The sequence below is a fragment of the Oncorhynchus mykiss genome, chromosome 3 (genome assembly GCF_057628025.1).
Source record: "Oncorhynchus mykiss isolate SJ-2025 chromosome 3, ASM5762802v1, whole genome shotgun sequence".
Classification (NCBI taxonomy): Eukaryota; Metazoa; Chordata; class Actinopteri; order Salmoniformes; family Salmonidae; genus Oncorhynchus; species Oncorhynchus mykiss.
Genome location: NC_143024.1, coordinates 80288146 through 80304575, shown reverse-complemented (window position 1 = coordinate 80304575; position 16430 = coordinate 80288146). Strand labels below are relative to the sequence as shown.

Below are 16430 nucleotides of genomic sequence, written 5' to 3'. Positions count from 1 at the left end.
ACAGGTGGATTGTATTTATCATCATTAGTCATTTAGTTCAACATTGGATCATTCAGAGATCCTCACTGAACTTCTGGAGAGAGTTTGCTGCACTGAAAGTAAAGGGGCTGAATAATTTTGCACGCCCAATTTTTCAGTTTTTGATTTGTTAAAAAAGTTTGAAATATCCAATAAATATCGTTCCACTTCATGATTGTGTCCCACTTGTTGTTGATTCTTCACAAAAAAATACAGTTTTATATCTTTATGTTTGAAGCCTGAAATGTGGCAAAAGGTCGCAAAGTTCAAGGGGGCCGAATACTTTCATAAGGCACTGTATATATTTTTTTGTTAATCACATTTTGAAACACATTTATTTATTTTATATTTTCCAAAAGGGCTACCGTTGGATGAGATTTTTTGTCAAATGAGTAGCCTCGTTTCACTGCCAAAAATAAAATTAGACCATCTAGTGTTCAGCAGAATCACAACACAATTTCAAATATAGGTAGCCTAGTAAAATAATTAACATCCAATCACATTAACCGTTACTCTATCGCGGGAAACATTCACTTTTGCTCAGACATTTAGAAACGAAACATGACCTGAGCAAGAATAAAGATGACTTTCAAGTAGTAAGACATGTACAAAAGCAACAGATACCATTAATAAGAAGGGGCTAGAAGCGTCTTATATGGTGAGCTACTGAGTGGCTAGGACAGGCAAGCCCCATACTATTGTGGAGGACTTAATTGTTCCTGCTGCTGCGGATATGGCTGGGACAATGCTGGGGGAAAAGGCCCAAAAACTATACAGACAATGTCGTCATCAAACAACACTGATTCATGACTCATCAGTGACATGGCAGGAAATGTTTTGAAACAATTACTGCTTTGCATACAAGCCAGTGAATTGTATGCATCACAGCTGGATGAGTCAACAGACGTGGCGGGCCTGGCACAACAATTTTCCCAGAGGTGATTTAATTATATGGATTCTTCAATCACGTTGAGAAGTTTTCAGACAAGTTGTTAACCATAGTGAAGACATAAGTTCTGGTTTTCTGGGTCTCTGTGTTTTTGGTCTCTGTGTTTATGGTTGGATTTGTTTCTCAATGTATTTCTTGGGTTTTTGCATTCTTCATCAAACCATTTGTCATTGTTATTAGTTTTCTTAGGTTTTCTGCCTAAATTAAAATTTGATGTTAGTTGATAGGTCAAATATACTTTCCAGGCTTCCTACTGCTAAGTTTACACCTCCACTATTGCAGGGAAACATTTTGTCCAGTAAGTTATCTAGGAGGGCTTGGATTTTTTGTTATTTTTTTGGTAGCATTCTCTACTACCCTCATTCCATATATTGCATTTCTTAATAGCATGCAATTTGTTCGGCTTCAATGCCTCATGGTTGAGTGTTGCTCTGTTCAAGAAGATTGTGATTCAGCTGAGATCTGATAGGGGTGTCAGTGGGCTGACTGTGAACCCTTTGAGAGACACTGGGTTGAGGTCGGTGATAAACTATTCTGCAGTACTCCTGTCAAGAAATTAGCTATAGTTGTACCTACCATTGGAGTCCCCTCGAAGCCTACCATTGACTGTTTACAGACCCAGCATGCAACAGAGCTGCAGGAGTTGTGACCCAATTTTGTTAATTGTTTTGTCATAGCTGTGTCTAGAGGGGCATATTGGGGAGGGGATGCTGTCACCTCCAGGAAGCTGTTTGTCTCCCTGTGTGCAAAGAGTGTCAGGTTCTTGTCCAGTTCTGGCATTTAGGTTGCCACAGACTAGTACATGTCCCTGGGCCTGGAAATGACTGATCTCCCCCTCTAGGATGGAACGCTGTCTTCATTAAAGTATGTGGATTCTAATGGGGGGATATGGATTGCACACGAGCTCATATTTCTCTTTTGAAATAATTTCTCTATTTATTTCTAACCAGATGTGAAATGTTATGTTTTGATTCATTTAATAGAGTGGGTTATGTCTGATCTATACCACATTAGCATACCCCCTGAGTCCCTTCCCTATTTCACTCCTGGTAGTTTGGTGGATGGGACTACCAGCTCTCTAGAGGGAAACCAGTGGGCCCGTCTCCTTTATACCAAGTTTCTTGTAGGATGACAACCTCAGACCTTGTATATTCCAGCATGAGATGATGAAAGTCAATGTTGTTATTACCATTACCAGATGATACAAGACAATGTTGTTATTACCATTAACATATGGTAAAAGTCAGTGTTGTTATTACCTATCCAGATGGTAAAAGTCAGTGTTGTTATTACCATTTCCAGATGGTAAAAGTCAGTGTTGTTATTACCTATCCAGATGGTAAAAGTCAGTGTTGTTATTACCTATCCAGATGGTAAAAGTCAGTGTTGTTATTACCATTTCCAGATGGTAAAAGTCAGTGTTGTTATTACCATTTCCAGATTTTAAAAGTCAGTGTTGTTATTACCATTTCCAGATGGTAAAAGTCAGTGTTGTTATTACCTATCCAGATGGTAAAAGTCAGTGTTGTTATTACCATTTCCAGATGGTAAAAGTCAGTGTTGTTATTACCATTTCCAGATGGTAAATGTCCAGTGTTGTTATTGTTGTGGTTTATTTTCGGACCATTAGGTTTGAGCAGAGCATGCTAAGCATCTGGTGAATACCTTTTTGGTCACAAGATGGTGCTTGGTTGGGTGTAGGAATGGGCCTGTTTCCCTGCTCATGGCTTGGGCATATGTGTGGCTGTCATTTACTCTCCCTCTCCCTATTCAATTCAAAGGGCTTGATTGGCATGGGAAACATATGTTTACATTGCCAAAGCAAGTGAAATAGATAATAAACACAAGAGAAATAATAAATAAAAAATTAACAGTAACATTAAACTCAAAGGTTTCAAAGGAATAGACACATTTCAAATGTCATATTACGGCTATGTACAGTGTTATAATCATGTGGAAAATAATCTCTCTCTGTCTCTCTAGCTCGCTCTCACTCTCTCTGTCTAGCCCTTGCGCTCTCTCTCTCTCGTCTCACTTATTCTGAGTCTTGCAGCTGTTTCTATCAGTTTTGGAAACTATGGTCACCGACAGTCTAGTGTTGATCTCTATGTCTAGAGGCCAGGCAGGGTCAGATCCACTTCTGATTCTCTGTCTCTGTCTCTCTCTCTCTCTCTCTCTCTCTCTCTCTCTCTCTCTCTCTCTCTCTCTCTCTCGCTCTCTCTCTCTCTCTCTCTCTCTCTCTCTCTCTCTCTCTCTCAATTCAATTGACTTTATTGACATGGCAAGTTCATTATTACTTACATTGTCAAAGTATACATATCGATATATATATATTTATATATAAATAAATGGTGGGACCAACAGCAATAATAATAGTCGTAGTGGACATGGGATTACCATTAACAACAACAACAATATTAATGAGAACAACAATACATTAAAGCAATGGTAGTGGACCAGTGTCAACATGACTGAGAAGACACATGACATGGTATGAAAGACAAAACAAGATGGGAAATATTATCGACATTACTTAGCACTTTTCACTGGCTGTCCCTCAGGTTGTGGCCGGAGGACACATATTTGGCTGCCAAAACTGCACATTTTGGCTTTTCACCCAATAAATAATAGATTTTTTTCTTCATCTTTTATAGTTTCAAATTCTTTGTATTGAATTATCATTTTGGGAAATAAATATTATCTTAGGTCTGATTTATTTGTCACAGTGTAATAGCAAATGCAGCTCTGTCTCCACCTCTCCCCTGGAGCAGAGTGAGCACAGCCTGTCCTCTCTGGGCAGCCAGGTTTGTCTGTGACGCATAGGCGGATATCCCAGGGGGGACGGGGACGGGGACGACCCCCCCCCCCCCCCCATCCTGGGAAAAATATGATTTGTCCCCCCCAATATATCACTGTAAACATAACTATGTAATTTCAATAATATTAATAATACGCAATGAAAGCATTTGTGCTGATTATAGACACTTAATAGCGCGTTTTTAAGTTTCAAAATGTTGCGACCCCCCGCCCTTTGCTTCACAATGGTTTGATCCACTGCCAGTTCTTTAGCTGGCAAGGTAATAGAGGGTTCGTATCTACTGCCGAAAGGCACTCAATGCACGTAACTGACGTGAGGTTAATCCAGTCAATCGCTCCATATCAATGTTTTTTTGGGGGGGCAGGGTTCACACTAGCTGAATTTGCAGAGCTAGCGCGCAAACATTGACTATCAAGCTAGCTAGTACCTATTCCATTTATGTGGCGTCGTCAAAGATGGAAACTGAACAGAACTACACCCTCTTCTACATTGTCTAAAATATATTTAATGGTCTCGTTGCAAAAGCTAAATTGTCGCCAGGGAACTTTTTAAAATTGTATTTCACTTTTATTTAACCAGGTACATACTGGACTGATAGGAACAGTGCTATAACTATTATTATTAGTAGTAGTATTATAATGATTTCAACATTTGAACAAGTTGGGACAACCCTTCAGTTAATTACTGTACCTATCAATTACCCAGTAGTAGTGATTATGGTTCCTCAATATACATTTAACATATTACAACGTAGGCTGTGTTACAGCACTACTTTTGGAGCCCCAGTCAGGAATTGCTCTTGAGAAAATGTCATGTAATTGTCCCCTCCATAGTTGATATCAGATTTTCGTGCCTTTTCGTGCCTGCTGTGATGACCGGTGTCTATAGCCAGATTGTGCTCACTGAGTCTGTACCTAGTCAATGTTTTCCTCAGTTTTCTATAAGTCACAGTTAACTTTTATTTTTTGTGGTGTCTTTCCAATAGATTATATATTTTTATTTTTGTTTTGTGATGATTTGGTTGGGCCAGATTTTCTGAGTGCTGTCCTGAGGCTCTATGGGGTTGGTTTGGGTTGGTGAACTGAGCCTCAGAACCAGCTGGCTGAGTGCTGTCCTGAGGCTCTATGGGGTTGGTTTGGGTTTGTGAACTGAGCCTCAGAACCAGCTGGCTGAGGGGACTCTTCTCTGGTTTCATCTCTTGACATTGCAGAGCTGAGTGGTGGAATGTTTCGGGGTCACTTGTTTTTAGATGGTTGTAAAGTTTGACGGCTCTTTTTTCTATTCGAATGAGGAGGGGGTATTGGCCCAATTCTGCTCTACATGCGTTATTTGGAGTTTTTCTTTGCACTTGCAATACAGTCTTGCAAAACTCTGCATGCAGTATTTCGATTGGATGTTTGTCCCATTTGATAAATTCATTATTAGAGATTGGACCCCATACTTCACTGCCATATAGGGCAATTGGTTCTATAACTGATTGAAACATTTTGAGCCAGATTCTAATTGGAATTTCGATTTTGATGTTCCTTTTAACGGCATAGAATACTCTTCTTGCTTTGTCTCTCAACTCATTCACAGCCATGTGAAAGCTACCTGTGCTGCTGATATTTAGTCCTAGATATGTGTGGTTTTTGGTGTGTTCTAATAGAACTGTGTCCAAATATAATTTATATTTGTCATCCTTATTTTTTGGAATATCATTATATTTGTTTTTTTAGGTTAACGGTCAGAGCCCAGGTCTGACAGAACCTGTGAAGATGATCTAGGTGCTGCTGTAATCCCTCTCTAGTGGGAGACAGCAGCACCAGGTAATCTGCGTACAGCAGACACTTGATTTCAGTGCTGTGTAGGGTGATACCAGGTGCTGCCGAATCTTCAAATGTTTTTGCCAATTCATTAGTGTAGATGTTAAATAGTGTTGGACTTATTGGGCAGCCCTGTTTTAGAGTGTGGAGGGTGTAATTGTGGTCTGTTGTACGATAATTTTTTTTAGAAATCCAATCTGGCTTCTGCTCAGGACGTTGTGTTCGTCAAGGAAATGATGTAGTCTGCTATTTATAATACTGCAGATAATTTTCCCCAAGTTGCTGTTAACGCAAATTCCTCTAATTATTTGGGTCAAATTTGTCTCAATTTTTATAGATTGGTGTGATCAATCCCTGGTTCCAAATATCGGGGAAAATACCTGCAGTGAGGATAATGTTGAAGAGTTTGAGTATAGCCAATTTGAATATGTGGTCTGTATATTTGATCATTTCATTTAAAATTAAAATACCATCTGCACTACGGGCCTTTTTGGGTTGGAGAGTGCATCGTTTTTCCAATAATTATTCTTCTGTAATTGGGGTATCCACAGGATTCTGATAGTCTTTGACTGCTGATTCAAGGATTTATCATTTTTCATGTATATTTTTTTGTTCTGGGCTCTTTGTTATATTGCTGTAAATGTTTGCAAAGTGATTTCTCCACATATACCCATTTTGGATAGCCAATTCCTCATGATGAGGTTTGCATAAGAATCCCAGAATCTATGGATTCCTCAATTCCATCCAGGTGATTTCTAATGTGCTGTTCCTTTTTTGTTCTTAGGGTGTGTTTGTATTGCTTCCGTGTTTCCCCATATTGAAAGTGTATATTTTTGTAGTCTGGTTCTCTGTGTTTTTGATTATATATATTTCTCAATGACTTTCTTAGATTTTTGCAATCATTATCAAACCATTTTTCATTATCTGTTATTTCTGGTTTGCTCTTATGCTTCTTTAAATTAGCCAAGGAGGCTAATTTGTCAAATATAAAGTTTATGTTCCAAACAGCCAAATGTACACCTTCATTGCTGTAGGAGAATGTTAAGGCTAAAAAGTGATCCAGGAGAGATTGTATTTTTTGGCTACTAGTTGTTTTTTGGTAGATGTCTGTACTGTTTGCACTCCATCTATAGGCCTGTTTTGTACCATGTAATTTATTGGGCGGTGATGCTTCATGGTTGGGTTCCGCTCTTCTCAGATACACTGTGATTTTACTGTGGTCTGAGAGAGGTGTTAGTGGGCTGACTGTGAAGGCTCTGAGAGACTCTGGGTTGGTCTGAGAGAGGTGTTAGTGGGCTGACTGTGAAGGCTCTGAGAGACTCTGGGTTGGTCTGAGAGAGGTGTTAGTGGGCTGACTGTGAAGGCTCTGAGAGACTCTGGGTTGGTCTGAGAGAGGTGTTAGTGGGCTGACTGTGAAGGCTATGAGAGACTCTGGGTTGGTCTGAGAGAGGTGTTAGTGGGCTGACTGTGAAGGCTCTGAGAGACTCTGGGTTGGTCTGAGAGAGGTGTTAGTGGGCTGACTGTGAAGGCTCTGAGAGACTCTGGGTTGGTCTGAGAGAGGTGTTAGTGGGCTGACTGTGAAGGCTCTGAGAGACTCTGGGTTGGTCTGAGAGAGGTGTTAGTGGGCTGACTGTGAAGGCTCTGAGAGACTCTGGGTTGGTCTGAGAGAGGTGTTAGTGGGCTGACTGTGAAGGCTCTGAGAGACTCTGGGTTTAGGTCATTGAGGAAGTAGTCTACAGTGTTGCTGCCAAGGGATGAGCTGTAGGTGTACCTACCAAAAGAGTCCCCTCTCAGCCTACCATTGACTATGTACAGACCCAGTGTTCCACAGAGCTGTAGGTGTACCTACCAAAAGAGTCCCCTCTCAGCCTACCATCGACTATGTACAGACCCAGTGTTCCACAGAGCTGTAGGTGTACCTACCAAAAGAGTCCCCTCTCAGCCTACCATCGACTATGTACAGACCCAGTGTTCCACAGAGCTTCATGAGCTGTACTCCGTTTTTGTTTTTCACTTTGTCATAGTTGTTTCTGTTGGGGTATGTGGGGGGGGCGGGGGGGGGGGGGGGGGGGGGGGGGGGGGGGTTGTTGCTTCCTGGTAGGTGTTTATCCCCATGACTGTGTCATGAATCTCGCCAAAGATGGTGCCTCTTCCTGTTCGGGCGGCGCTCGGCGGTCGTTTTCGCCGGCCTATTAGCTGCCATCGATTCCCTTTCCGTTTGTTTCTGTTTATTGGGTTTAATTGGGTACACCTGTTTTGAGTTAGTGTTTGTTTGTAGGCTATTTAAGGGCACTAGGCCCGCTGGATATTTGTGCTGGCTTGTTCTCTGTTATTTTGGTGTTGGTGTATAAGTGTATTCTCATTATTTTCCGGACAGTTTTAGTCCTGTGTATTTTGGACGGGTGGTTTCTTACGCCCTAGTGTTGGCATGTCCATGTCTCCGCTGTCGTTGGAATAAATAGATTCACGTACGATATTACCTGCTCTCTGCGTTTGACTCCTCCACCGCACCATTTGTAGAAGTCGTAACAGAAGCCCGCACCACCTATGGAGTCAGCAGGAGCAGCGACCACCCCTCTCCCAACTATGGAAGAGCGTGTACATCATCATACAGCTGTCCTCCATCGGATCGGTTCAGCGATGGACCAGATGATGGAGAGGATGGAGCGATGGGAGAGGAGTGGTCTACCGACGTCTACCCCAGCTCCCCCACAGACGACGCCACCTACTCCGCCTACGTCGTCCAGCACATTGCGTCTCTCCCCCCTAGGGAGTACGATGGAGCGGCGGCTGGGTGCCAGGGATTTTTGCTCCAGCTCGAGCTCTACCTGGCTACCGTGCGTCCGGCTCCCTCGGGTAAGGAGAGTGTGAGCCTCCTCGTCTCCTGTTTGACGGGTAGGGCCCTGGACTGGGCCAACGCTGTCTGGAACAGCCCAGACTCGTCTCGGGACCACTACCCGGAGTTCACCCGCCGTTTTCGAGCTGTGTTCGACCACCCACCAGAGGGAAAAGCGGCGGGTGAGTGACTGTTCCACCTCAGACAGGAGACGAGGAGTGCGCAGGACTTCGCGTTGGAGTTCAGGACCCTGGCTGCTGGTGCTGGTTGGAATGACAGGGCCCTGATGGACCATTACCATTGCAGTCTCCGGGAGGACGTCCGCCGGGAGCTAGCTTGTCGGGACACAACACTCTCCCTTGATGAACTGATAGACATGTCGATTCGACTGGACAACCTGCTAGCTGCCCGCGGGCGTTCAGAAGGGGTCCTGTCAATTCCACCTTCCAGCCCTTCCGCTCCAACTCCGATGGAGTTGGGAGGAGCTGCATCTAGGGAGACCGGAGGAGGAGGCTCCTCCTGCGCCTATTGTGGCCGGAGAGGACACACTTCGGACCGGTGCTGGAAGAGTCCCTCTGGGAGTTGAGCTGGCTGGTGGAACACTTCTCGGCCACCCCAGGTGAGTAGGCACCAAACTCACCCAGAGCTCCCTGTTGGTCACATGTTTTTGTTTATGTTTTTTCCCTGCGTTTTTTCCCTCTCTTCAGCATAAGGCGCTAGTCGATTCAGGCGCAGCCGGGAGTTTTATGGATCGCGGAATCGCCCGTAAATTGGGTATTCCGTGCAGATAGACCCACCTGTCCCCGTGCAATCCTTAGATAGCCGACCGTTAGGGTCAGGGCTGGTCAGGGAGGCCACGATTCAGCTGGACATGGTAACGCAGGGGGATCATAGGGAGAAGATCAGTTTCTACCTTATTGATTCACCTGGGTTTCCAGTGGTGTTGGGGGTTCCCTGGCTGGCTATTCACAATCCCCTCATTTCCTGGAAACAGGGGGCTCTTCAGGGGTGGTCAGACGAGTGTTCGGGTAGGTGTATAGGAGTTTCCATCGGTGCCACGATGGTGGAGAGTCCAGACCAGGTTTCCACCGTGCGCATTCCCCCAGAATATGCCGATTTGGCTATCGCTTTTAGTCAGAAAAAAGCAACCAAATTACCACCCCATCGACGGTGGGATTGCATGATAAACCTCCAGGAGAACGCTGCACTTCCCCGGAGTCACGTGTACCCACTGTCACAGGAGGAGACGTTGGCTATGGAGACATATGTCACGGAAGCTCTGAGACAGGGGTACATACGGCCCTCCATGTCACCCGTCTCCTCGAGTTTCTTTTTTGTGAGGAAAAAGGAGGGAGGTCAGCGTCCGTGCATTGATTATCAAGGTCTCAATTCGATCACAGTGGGATTTAGTTATCTGCTACCTCTCATCGCTACGGCGGTGGAATCATTCCACAGAGCGCTTTTCTTCACAAAACTGGACCTCAGGAGCGCGTATAATCTGGTGCGTATTCGGGGAGGAGACGAGTGGAAAACAGCGTTTAGTACCACATCAGGCCACTATGAGTACCTCGTCATGCCGTATGGGTTGAAGAATGCTCCAGTCGTCATCCAATCCTTTGTAGATGAGATTCTCAGGGACTTGCACGGGCAGGGTGTGGTAGTCTATATTGATGACATCTTGATTTATTCTGCCACACACGCCGCGCATGTCTCCCTGGTGCGCAAGGTTCTTGGGCGACTGCTGGATGCTGGAGCATGACCTATACGTCAAGGCTGAGAAATGTGTGTTCTCCAAACAAGCCGTTTCCTTCCTGGGTTATCACATTTCCAGCTCGGGGGTGGTGATGGAGTGTGACCGCGTTAACGGCGTGCGTAATCGGCCGACTCCGACCACAGTAAAGGAGGTGCAGCGGTTTTTAGGGTTTTCCAATTACTACCAGAGGTTTATCCGGGGTTTTTGCCAAGTAGCGGCGCCCATTACCTCACTGCTGAAGGGGGGGCCGATGCGTCTGCGGTGGTCGGCAGAGGCTGATGGAGCTTCAACCAGTTGAAGGCGCTGTTCACTGAAGCTCCCGTGTTGGCCCATCCGGACCCTTCGTTAGCATTCATAGTGGAGGTGGATGCGTCCGAGGCTGGGGTTGGAGCCGTGCTGTCTCAGAGCTCGGGCACGCCACCGAAGCTCCGTCCCTGCGCTTTCTTTTCTAAGAAGCTGGGTCCGGCGGAGCGGAACTATGATGTGGGGGACCGGGAGTTACTAGCTATGGTAAAGTCCCTGAAGGTGTGGAGACACTGGCTAGAGGGGGCTAAACACCCTTTCCTTATCTGGACTGACCACCGCAATCTGGAGTATATTCGAGCAGCGAGGAGACTGAATCCGCGTCAGGCTAGGTGGGCCATGTTCTTTACACGCTTTAGATTTACGATCTCTTATAGACCAGGTTCCCTTAACACTAAGGCCGACGCGCTGTCCCTGTCTCTATGACACCGAGGAACGGTCCATCGAACCCACTCCCATCCTTCCAGCCTCTCGGCTGGTGGCCCCGGTGGTATGGGAGGTGGACGCGGACATCGAGCGGGCGTTGAGGGTTGAACCTGCGCCTACACAGTGTCCGACCGGTCGTAGGTACGTGCCGCTTGGTGTCCGTGATGAATTGATTCGGTGGGCTCACATACTGCCGTCTTTGGGTCATCCGGGGATTGATAGGACAGTGCGGGGTCTTAGGGGGAAATACTGGTGGCCCACCTTAGCTAAGGATGTGAAGCTCTATGTCTCTTCCTGTTCGGTATGCGCTCAGAGAAAGGCTCCTAGGCATCTGCCTAGTGTTATAGTTACAACCCCTCCCGGTTCCACAACGGCCATGGTCCCATCTCTCGGTAGATTTCCTTACTGATCTTCCCCCATCTCAGGGGAACACTACCGTTCTGGTCGTTATGGAAGTCCTGCCGTCTCCTCCCATTGCCTGGTCTCCCTACAGCCCTACAGACTGCAGAGGCTCTATTTACCCACGTCTTCCGGCACTACGGGGTTCCAGAGGGCATCGTATCTGATCGGGGTCCCCAGTTCACGTCGCGGGTTTGGAAGGCGTTTATGGAGCGTCTGGGGGTCTCGGTCAGCCTTACCTCTGATTATCACCCCGAAAGTAATGGGCAGGTGGAGAGAGTAAACCAGGAAGTGGGTAGGTTTCTGAGGTCGTATTACCAGGACCGGCCAGGAGAATGGGCGAGGTACGTCCCGTGGGCAGAGTTGGCCCAGAACTCACTTCGTCATTCATCCACGAACATGTCGCCTGTACAGGGCTACCAGCCGGTCCTGGCTCCATGGCATCAGAGTCAGACCAAAGCTCCTGCGGTGGAGGAGTGGGTACAGCGCTCTAGAGAGACCTGGCGGGCAGTCCAGGATTCTCTCAGGCAGGCCAGTGAACGGCAGAAGAGAAACGCTGACCGCCACCGCAGTGAGGCCCCGGTGTTCGCACCAGGGGACAGGGTCTGGCTCTTGACCCGAAACCTGCCCCTCCGCCTGCCCTGCCGGAAGCTGGGGCCGCAGTGTGTGGGGCCATTTAAAGTCCTGAGTAGGATAAACGAGGTGTGTTATAGATTGCAACTTCCCTCTTACTATCGCATTAACCCCTCGTTTCATGTGTCTCTCCTCAGGCCGGTGGTAGCTGGTTCCCTACAAGACGGTGAGGTACCGGAGGTCCCTCCACCCCCTCTGGACATCGAGGGGTCCCCGGCGTACACAGTACGAGCTATTCTGGACTCGAGACGCCGGGTGAGGGGCCTGCAGTACCTCGTGGACTGGGAGGGGTACGGTCCAGAGGAGAGGTGCTGGGGTACCGAGTAGGGACATTTTAGATCCTTCCCTCTTGAGGGATTTCAACCGCCTCCACCCGGATCGCCCCGCGCCTCGTCCTCCGGGTCGTCCTCGAGGCTGGGGGGTGGTGCTGTCACGAATCTTGTTTCTGTTTATTGGGTTCAATTGGGTACACCTGTTTTGAGTTCATGTTTGTTTGTAGGCTTATTTAAGGGCACTAGGCCCGCTGGATATTTGTGCTGGCTTGTTCTCTGTTATTTTGGTGTTGGTGTATAAGTGTATTCTCATTATTTTCCGGACAGTTTTAGTCCTGTGTATTTTGGACTGGTGGTTTCATACGCCCTAGTGTTGGCATGTCCATGTCTCCGCTGTCGTTGGAATAAATAGATTCACGTACGATATTACCTGCTCTCTGCGTTTGACTCCCCCACCGCACCATTTGTAGAAGTCGTAACAGACTGTTAATAGTGTCTTGTTCTTCTGCTGTTCTACAATTCAGGTCTCCACAGACCAGCACTTTGCCTTGGGCCTGAAAGTGACTAATTTCCTCCTAGAATGGAGAAACTCTCTTCATTGAACTAGGGTGATTCTGAGGGGGCAATGTATGTGGCACAGAGGAATACTTGTTTATCTGTCAAGATAGCCTCCTTGTTGATTTTTAACCATATAAAGAATTATCCTGTTTTGATTAATTTGATTGAATAAATTAGTTCAGATTTATACCATATTAGCATTCCCCCTGAGTCTCTGTCCTGTTTGATTCCTTTTAATTTAGTGGATGGTATGATTATCTCCCTATAACCTAGTGGACAGCCAGTGGTAACATCACCTCTGCACCATGTTTCCTGTAGTACTACAATATCAACATCATCAATTTCTTTCAGGAAGTTTCTCAATCATATGACCCACTGAAGAGATGAGTCTTCAGTAAAGACTTAAAGGTTGAGAACAAGTTTGCGTCTCTCACCTGAGTAGGCAGACCATTCCATAAAGATGGAGCTCTATAGGAGAATGCCCTGCCTCCAGCTGTTTGCTTAGAAATTCTATGGACAATTAGGAGGCCTGCGTCTTGTGACCGTAGCGTACGTGTAGGTATGTACGGCAGGACCAAATCAGAGAGATACAGTGCCTTGCGAAAGTATTCGGCCCCCTTGAACTTTGCGACCTTTTGCTACATTTCAGGCTTCAAACATAAATATATAAAACTATATTTTTTTGTGAAGAATCAACAACAAGTGGGACACAATCATGAAGTGGAACGACATTTATTGGATATTTCAAACTTTTTTAACAAATCAAAAACTGAAAAATTGGGCGTGCAAAATTATTCAGCCCCTTTACTTTCAGTGCAGCAAACTCTCTCCAGAAGTTCAGTGAGGATCTCTGAATGATCCAATGTTGACCTAAATGACCAATGATGATAAATACAATCCACCTGTGTGTAATCAAGTCTCCGTATAAATGCACCTGCACTGTGATAGTCTCAGAGGTCCGTTAAAAGCGCAGAGAGCATCATGAAGAACAAGGAACACACCAGGCAGGTCCGAGATACTGTTGTGAAGAAGTTTAAAGCCGGATTTGGATACAAAAAGATTTCCCAAGCTTTAAACATCCCAAGGAGCACTGTGCAAGCGATAATATTGAAATGGAAGGAGTATCAGACCACTGCAAATCTACTAAGACCTGGCCGTCCCTCTAAACTTTCAGCTCATACAAGGAGAAGACTGATCAGAGATGCAGCCAAGAGGCCCATGATCACTCTGGATGAACTGCAGAGATCTACAGCTGAGGTGGGAGACTCTGTCCATAGGACAACAATCAGTCGTATATTGCACAAATCTGGCCTTTATGGAAGAGTGGCAAGAAGAAAGCCATTTCTTAAAGATATTCATAAAAAGTGTTGTTTAAAGTTTGCCACAAGCCACCTGGGAGACACACCAAACATGTGGAAGAAGGTGCTCTGGTCAGATGAAACCAAAATTGAACTTTTTGGCAACAATGCAAAATGTTATGTTTGGCGTAAAAGCAACACAGCTCATCACCCTGAACACACCATCCCCACTGTCAAACATGGTGGTGGCAGCATCATGGTTTGGGCCTGCTTTTCTTCAGCAGGGACAGGGAAGATGGTTAAAATTGATGGGAAGATGGATGGAGCCAAATACAGGACCATTCTGGAAGAAAACCTGATGGAGTCTGCAAAAGACCTGAGACTGGGACGGAGATTTGTCTTCCAACAAGACAATGATCCAAAACATAAAGCAAAATCTACAATGGAATGGTTCAAAAATAAACATATCCAGGTGTTAGAATGGCCAAGTCAAAGTCCAGACCTGAATCCAATCGAGAATCTGTGGAAAGAACTGAAAACTGCTGTTCACAAATGCTCCCCATCCAACCTCACTGAGCTCGAGCTGTTTTGCAAGGAGGAATGGGAAAACATTTCAGTCTCTCGATGTGCAAAACTGATAGAGACATACCCCAAGCGACTTACAGCTGTAATCGCAGCAAAAGGTGGCGCTACAAAGTATTAACTTAAGGGGGCTGAATAATTTTGCACGCCCAATTTTTCAGTTTTTGATTTGTTAAAAAAGTTTGAAATATCCAATAAATGTCGTTCAACTTCATGATTGTGTCCCACTTGTTGTTGATTCTTCACAAAAAAATACAGTTTTATATCTTTATGTTTGAATTCTGAAATGTGGCAAAAGGTCGCAAAGTTCAAGGTGGCCGAATACTTTCGCAAGGCACTGTAGGTAGGAGCAAGCCCATGTAATGCTTTGTAGCTTAGCAGTAAAACCTTGAAAACAGCCCTTGCCTTAACAGGAAGCCAGTGTAGGGAGGCTAGCACTGTAGTAATATGATCACATTTTTGGGTTCTAGTCAGGATTCTAGCAGCCGTATTTAGCACTAACTAAAGTTTATTTAGTGCTTTATCCGGGTAGCCGGAAAGTAGAGCATTGCAGTAGTCTAACCTAGAAGTAAAAAAAGCATGGATTAATTTTTGTCTCTGTGATCTTGGCGGGGTGGAGATTGCTCTGCTGTTCCTGGGTGGAGAGGTCGGACTGCGGTTTAAAGAGACGTCCTTGAGAGTCTTGGCAAGGATGGGGACTGTCTCCCTGTACAGGTGAACATGGTCATAGAGACATTCCAGATCGAGGGTGGGATGGTGGGCCAGGTGTACATTGGGTCGCAGGGCACAGTCCAGATCGAGGGTGGGATGGTGGGCCAGGTGTACATTGGGTCACAGGGCACAGTCCCGGGAGAGGCTGGTGTTTATTTTTTGGATTGTGGCAGGGTGGAAGTCCTTCCTCTGTAGAAGGGTTGACACCACTATTCTTGAGTTGGGGAAGGTTGCAGAGGCCTTCTCAATCACTCCCCGTATTGAAGTCGCCACCCTCTCCTGCTGAGCACGCAGGTCGTTGCTTCCGGTATGTATGATTATGTGGCTTGGCGACCCGAGATGGGCCTTATCAAGCAGCTCCATGGCACTCTGCGTTGTTGGACACCAGACCTTTCTCGTTTTGTCGAGGAAAAAGTTTATTCTCCTGAACAAACTTCCCATTTGAGTCCATCAACAGGACGATGTCAGCCAGTGTTTCTTCTGGGGGGGGGGGGCTGGTGGATGTTGGAGCTGGGGTGTGGCTGGTCTGTGCCGGTGCCGCTGTCAGTGGGAGGCTGTTATGTGGGTCGGGGAGGAGGGGTGCAGCAGGCAGGGCTGGGGAAGCCTGGCTGGTTGATCTGGGCTCCTCTGCTGTGTGAGGGCAGGTCATAGAGTGGTGATCTAGCTGCTCCTGTGGGCCAGGCCCCTGTGTGTCTGTGAGGGCTGCAGTGGGATGCCAGGAGTCAGCACTGTACAGCGGAGGGTTGGACAGGCTCCTCCATTAACCAGCCAAGGAGCAGGACTGCCAGGTCATCACTACTACTGTCCTACACCACAGAGAAACAAACACTGTAAGGTCATCACTACTACTGTCCTACACCACAGAGAAACAAACACTGTCAGGTCATCATCACTTCTACTGTCCTACACCACAGAGAAACAAACACTGTCAGGTCATCACTACTACTGTCCTACACCACAGAGAAACAAACACTGTAAGGTCATCACTACTACTGTCCTACACCACAGAGAAACAAACACTGTCAGGTCATCATCACTACTACTGTCCTACACCACTCCACAAGTTTCT

The 16430-nt window shown here is 46.1% G+C and overlaps 1 pseudogene; it reads right to left on the bottom strand.

The window, feature by feature from the left end:
• Nucleotides 1-12787: 12787 nt before the first annotated feature.
• LOC149984694 (uncharacterized) lies at nt 12788-16010 on the bottom strand (annotated as a pseudogene).
• Nucleotides 16011-16430: the final 420 nt, after the last annotated feature.